We start from the raw sequence: 6356 nt of genomic DNA on the forward strand, positions 1-6356 counted from the left end.
CCCCCCCCCCCCGCACCCCTACTGCTGCCGCCGCCCCGCCCGCCGAGCGCCTCACCTTCAAGTCCTCCGGCTTCGCCGCCAAGTTTCCCCCTCTTGGAAAGTTCTGGGGTCCGATCCCGGGGCCCGGCGTGGGCAGCCGAGGGGAAGCGGACGGTCTGGGCGGCCGCCGGGCGAACAGCGCGGCTCCGACTCGGCGGCGCGGAAAAGGAGAAGGGGAAGGGGAGGAAGGGGCGGGGAGCCTCGGCGGGGTGATCCCCTCCGACCCCAGCCTGCCCGCGTTAGCCGCTCGCAGGGACTTGAGCGCTGATTTTCCGCCCCGCCGTTGGCGACTCTGGCTCTCTCCCAGTCGTCATCACCGCCAGTGCCTAAGACTTTGGGCTCTGGGGTCAGGCTATTTTCAATTTTGTTCCACGACTTACAAGTGTGTGATCTCGGGCAATTTACCCCTCTTTGCAAAATGAGGAAAACAATAGTACCCATCCAGGGCGAATCCAGGTTTTGTGGGGCCTGAAACTTAAACAATGAGGAGTGGCGGGCTTCTTCAAGGGAAGAAATAAAATTAGACTCAGGGCTTATGGAAGGGACTTGGACAAGAGACGAGGCCTGAACCTTCACTAGCTTTACACGCCAAATGCCTTGTTGGGAGAATGAGATGAAAGGAACCACGTGAAACCCTACAAATCGGCCTGGCACACTCGACAGGTGTTGTTTATAGTGATATATCTTTGTAGCCGGTCAGGTGGACCTGGGAGGGGAACAAATAACCCTGTCAATTATGTGTCAGGTGTTTTAAATACATACTGTGCTTAATTCATGCACGTCATGCCAATTTTACAGTTCAAAAACCCAAGGTTCAGAGAAGTCCTATGATGTGCTCATGGTCACATAGAACCCAATTCTGCAAGTACCTGGTTTTTCCACAATTTTACCTCACAAATACTAATATGTAAATATCTTCTGTAACTTTTTTGTTTGAACGAGAAAAGAAAGAAGAAGAAATTCCCCCATGAGAGAACAAAGTGTCTCAGAAATACCTGTGTTTCTGAATTTTCACTGCAAAATTTCCCCAGTTCGATACAACAGCAAATGGATTGCCCTTGAAATCCCACCCACTGCCTGTGAAGTACCCTGTTGCAAAATCAATAAATGGCTTTACTTAAATGTGTTCAGGTTACACATTTGCTTGCTCTGCTAGCACTGTGTGTTTACTTTTTCTATCGATTATTAATACTACTGCAATTCAGATTGATGGGTTTATAATCTATCCCCAAAGAGTTTATAAACTAAGACAAACAATAACATAATGAAAGGAACTCTCCTTGTGGAAGGCACCTTACATATCTTTCTCATCGAAGCTCCGCATCTCTTTGCTATAGATATAGTCACCCTCCATTAACTGACAAAATCTCAAAAGAATAATGTCTCTAAGTTCACACGGATACCCAGAATTTGAACCTAGTTTTGCTTGGGACCTAAACCTTGGCTCTTTTTCTACATCTTGGAGAAAAGAAACCAGCAAAAATACATGAAGTCACTATGTCTTGCAAAGTGCGGGAAAAGAAGATGTCAAATTCTAGTGGTTCTTTTCCAAATTAAGTTTCTATAGCAGAAAACTAAAACATAAAACTTAGACAATTTGGTTTTCTGGAGTGAGGAAAGGAAGAGTGACAAGTATAGTGTCAGGCACATAACAAACAGCGTATTTGTTGAATGAACTAATTCATAAAAGAATTCGTGAAACGGTATTTGGTGGTATTAAGTCACAACCTTTCGGTGGATGTGATTCTTGTAAAATGACAGTATAACAAAGAGGTGTCCATTCCCCCTCCCCTCCGCTATTTTTTTTTCCCACTGTATCTACTTTTGGGTCACTATTAACCAGTAAAATGGGCAAGCCAAATTTTAAGAGCGAGCAGAAGGAAGAAGGAAAGAACAGAGAAAAATAAAAGGGCCATAGGCAAGAGAGGAGAGGGAAGGAAGAGGGACATCCTTGCCTTTGCCTGCTGCTCAGAGGAAAGATCTTTTATCTGTAAGAAATATGAAAAAAAAACCCTCAAAGTTCAAAGGACATGAAGTCCTCTAACTAAATTGTGAAATTGAAGCCATAGTTTTGTTTTTATTGTGTTAGTGTAAAAACAGTAATATTTTGTTAAGACAGAAAACAAAACCTGCATTTAAGCAGTCTGTGCAAACCCCACCCCCACCCCGCACCACCCACCACCCACCATGTTAGTTCTGCAGTGGCTTTGGACGAGGTGGAGGATGGGAGGTTGCACATTTAGATAAAGAAAGCAAGTTCACTACCTCTCCCTTAGGCAGGGAAGCATTCATGCAGGAAGTGAACTTTCAAAGACTTTCAAAAACAAATTCAATAAAGGAAGTGAGAGAGGGGGGCATACATGCAACTTTCAAGGAACAGGTGATTTTTCAGAAATTCCAAGGAGGGGATGCAATGGTGGTTCTAAGGAAGGGAATCACAGCTAACGTTTTAATGTTTACCCAGGCAAACTGACTCCAGAGTCCATGCTCTTTAGCCCATGCTGGTAAGCACTTGGAAGTGGAGAGGTTAGACCATCCGATCTAAATATGGCAGGCTGGAGAATAGAGGGTGAGGGCAAAGGAACTCTGGGTGCTTTCTTAAGTGATCTGGATAGGAAGCTCTTGAGCCTGAAGTTTAAAGCCGATGGGTGAAGGGCGGCAAAGGGTAAAACAACAACAACAACAACAACAACAATCTGTTCAATGAATGAATATGTTGGCTGAACTGAAATCCGAATCGTCTCACGTATAGCAAGAAAACAAAACTGACTTTACATATCCAACTTTCATTCAATAAATATTATTTAGTATTTTAATCTAGCATTTTTATCATAATACATACATACATCTCTTAAATGAATAAACATAAAGTTAAGCATATTGAGATAAAACGATAACTCTCATTCTACATTTTTTTTCTGTTGAATACAAGTCCAGCTCTGATGCTAAGCAATTGAAGCATCATAATTTTTTTATCATTACATTCTCTATTTTTACTAGATTAATAGCAAATCACTTACTTATTGTATAATTCTCTAACAAGGCCAAAAATAAATGTATCGCTAAAAACTATAAATACATACCTACATTCAGTAATTAAGAAGGATACTTGTCTCTACTCACTGATTTCAAGAGTGAGGTTCATAATATAATGCATTCTGAAGTCTTATAGCTTTTTTATTGCACTAAAACTATAGAACTCTATTAAAATTATACAAAATATAAAATGCAAAAAAATGTTAGAAATTTCAGGAAAAGATGACACATACACTACTTGTTGGAGAGGTCATCAAGAGGAGTAATCTCCAGTTGACCTGAGAGACTGCCCCAGGCAATTGGAGTCTCACCATCCCCTCCCCGGTTCTTGGAATGTCTACTCTGCCCACTGTTCGTACAGTAAGAGCCATCTTCAAGGACACAGCCTTGAGAGAGTTAGGTGTTGTTGAGACCATCTAGACTGTGTATGTGATTGAACCCAGTAAAGGCCTCCATATGAACTTTTAAGATTCTGGTAGGCAGGTGTGGAGATCTACTCATCTTGTGGCCACCCAGACAAGCCTTAAAAGTAAGTTCCTTCACTTTTTAATCTGCTACCTACAAATCTGGAGTGGTCGGCCTCTTTGCTTTTCCTCGCCCTCCATATATAGGGCCAGTTTGTGAACTAACACTACTGTAGCTGGAATTTTAACAGACTCTCTCTGAATTCTCGTCAGGTTACGCAGACAATAATAGTAAGGATATAGGAGTTTTGAAAAACATAATTAACAGGCTTGTTCTACCAGACACATATTAAAAAATAATAATAAGTAAAGCAAATTTATTCCCTAAACCCAGATTGAGAGAACAGCTCTCTTTAGTTACATACCTAGTTGGGACAACCCTCATCTCTTCATCAAATTGCACAGGCACATCCAGTAGTCCTCAACTTACGGTATCTGAGTTATGTACAGTTGGCACCGTCGTGCACTCTATATTATACCTCCTCTCCCACCCCCAACTACCTTTCATGCACCAAATTCTGTTCCAGGCCATCATCTGCTTACCAAAATGTCAGGCTTTGGGGGAACCCTGAGTTGTGCTGGGGCCTTATGGCCCCAATGCCCACTACCCTATACCGAATGATGGTGTTCTGAACTTCTGCCTCCCCACAGATGGCATCTTGAAGGAGGCTGGGGAGTCATGTTCCAGAGCCTGGAACCCACTGCGCCCAGGGGGTGATGGGGAAGTTCTGGCAGTCAGCCTCTCTCTAGTAGTGACATCTTCAACTCTGCTCCCCTCTTCTGTTCTAACTACACAGCCTAGCATGGCCCTGGAAGCCAGGTTTAATCTCCCTAGGTACCCAGGACAGGAGTAGCCTGACATCAGCCACCTGTCTACCTCCCTGCTTGGCATTGCAGGGTGGGGGTGGGGAGGCTATAACTCCCACTTGCCTCCCAGGCTCCTCAGTCTTGAAGGATCCAGGGTTTACTGAAATTATAATGAGGAATTTTGCAATCATTTCTTTGTTGTAGTAATGAGAGCCATTTATAATATTTATGGTTTTCCTTTCCTTACACATTTGCCTTTTGAACACATTTCAGGAACTCATTAGTTACCAATATAAGGGACTGTCTTAGCCAATACATTACTCCAAGGATATAGATTTCTCTTCTCACACCACAGCCTCCTGTTCTGCCCCTCCCTGTCTTGCTTCCTTCCCCCCCCCCTTATTTTTCTTTATGACCTTTAATCCCTAGAACCCCTTCCTATTTTCTCAGTCCATTATCTCCATTCCGACTTCCCTTATCTCCCTACCCAGTGGAGGTCAGTTGTTGTTTTATTCGTGTTGTGTTTTTAGTATTTTTTTAATGCACGTTTCCTTACCACCAGGAGACCCTTCATTCCATAGACCTCCCTCCCTTCCCAGTCAGGAGTCTCTCCCCATCTACTTTCATTCTTACTTTCCCAAATTGTTACATGTTACTAGAACAACAGAAGAGTATGTGGATTGGATCCACTGTGAATTCATACAATCTGAGAAGAGCATTTATCCCTTCTTTTTTTAAAAGATTTTATTTATTTATTTGACAGAGATAGAGACAGCCAGCGAGAGAGGGAACACAGACAGGGGGAGCGGGAGAGGAAGAAGCAGGCTCTCAGCAGAGGAGTCTGATGTGGGGCTCGATCCCAGAATCCCGGGATCACGCCCTGAGCCAAAGGCAGAGGCTTGATTGAGCCACCCAGGCGCCCCAGCATTTATCCCTTCTTGCATCCTTTTCATCCTCTTTCCAAAGCATGCTCTTCCTCAATCCTAAACCTTTTCCATCCAAGACCTCAGCTGATGCCCCTCCTCACTGTCAACAGACAGGATTGCCTTCAAATAGAAAAGTACTTCCTCCCGGAGCTGCCACAGATACACTTGCATCTTTCCATTCTTTTTCTTTCTTCCTTCTGAGAAACAATTCCTCCTTGCAAAAGCTAATCCCTGTGCCTTAAACCCCAAACCCTCAACTTCTCCAGGACTGGACTCTATCGGTTGTCACCTTTTACTTGCGTTTTTAAAGTCCTCCACTTTGTTGGCTCTTGGGTCTCTGCCTTCAAGCTGCGTCCTCGATTACTCTTTAAATAGTAATTATTAACATTAATATAAAATTTCCCAACAGCTCTGCTATTCCCCTCAACTATTGACCTGTAGTCTATGTTCCCTTAGCCTCAAACTTTATGAATGAGTGTCTATCCTCATTCCTACAGATTCTGGCCCTTACCCTTTGCAGAACGCCTTAGAACAGCACACCCACCACCTATCCCCTGGAATCTGGACTTTCCAACCATTCTACTACCTCCTTCCTTAGAAATCAATAGTCACATCCACTGGGCCCAGCCTTAGCATTATTCACTTCTCTGAACCATTTACCAGGTTGACCTGTCCTTCCTCCTTCACATTTTCTTCCCCAAAGCTTTTTTTTTTCCCTTAAGGAATTTAGAGGATTTTTTTTTTAATTGGCTACATGACAACTACTTGATGTTACCCTTATTTAGAGGTCTTGGTTCCTTTGGTAGTCCATCCGGTTGAACACTTTAAAAAAGCCAGACTCCTGGGCATCCCATGCCATAGATCAATAATCCAAAATTATGTAGATTTTATATACCTAGATTTTATATACTTTTTCAATATTCTCTATCTGTAGACTTTCTGGGGAGAGAGAGGAGGAGTTGTAAACAGGCCCAAGGAAATAGCTAACAGCTGTAAGTAGAGGCAAAGCAATGATTAAGAAGCTGAAGGAAATCCTACATGAAATGATCTGTCTGTCCAAAGCTATGATCTCCGTATTGAGGAA

The 6356-nt window shown here is 43.1% G+C and overlaps 1 protein-coding gene across 9 annotated transcripts in view; it reads right to left on the minus strand.

Annotated features, from left to right (window-relative positions):
* Positions 1-184, minus strand: part of PLAGL1 (PLAG1 like zinc finger 1) — a 109397-nt gene extending 109213 nt beyond the window's left edge. For 8 of the 9 annotated variants that reach the window (XM_040627914.1, XM_040627915.1, XM_040627916.1 and 5 more), the window contains exon 1: positions 56-184. The gene's annotated coding sequence lies outside the window, so the exon portion shown is untranslated. The remainder of the gene's footprint in view (positions 1-55) is intronic. The other variant, XM_040627895.1, reaches the window with a different exon arrangement.
* Positions 185-6356: the final 6172 nt, after the last annotated feature.

Source organism: Ursus maritimus, unplaced genomic scaffold (genome assembly GCF_017311325.1).
Source record: "Ursus maritimus isolate PB19 unplaced genomic scaffold, ASM1731132v1 scaffold_13, whole genome shotgun sequence".
In the NCBI taxonomy this organism is placed as follows: domain Eukaryota; kingdom Metazoa; phylum Chordata; class Mammalia; order Carnivora; family Ursidae; genus Ursus; species Ursus maritimus.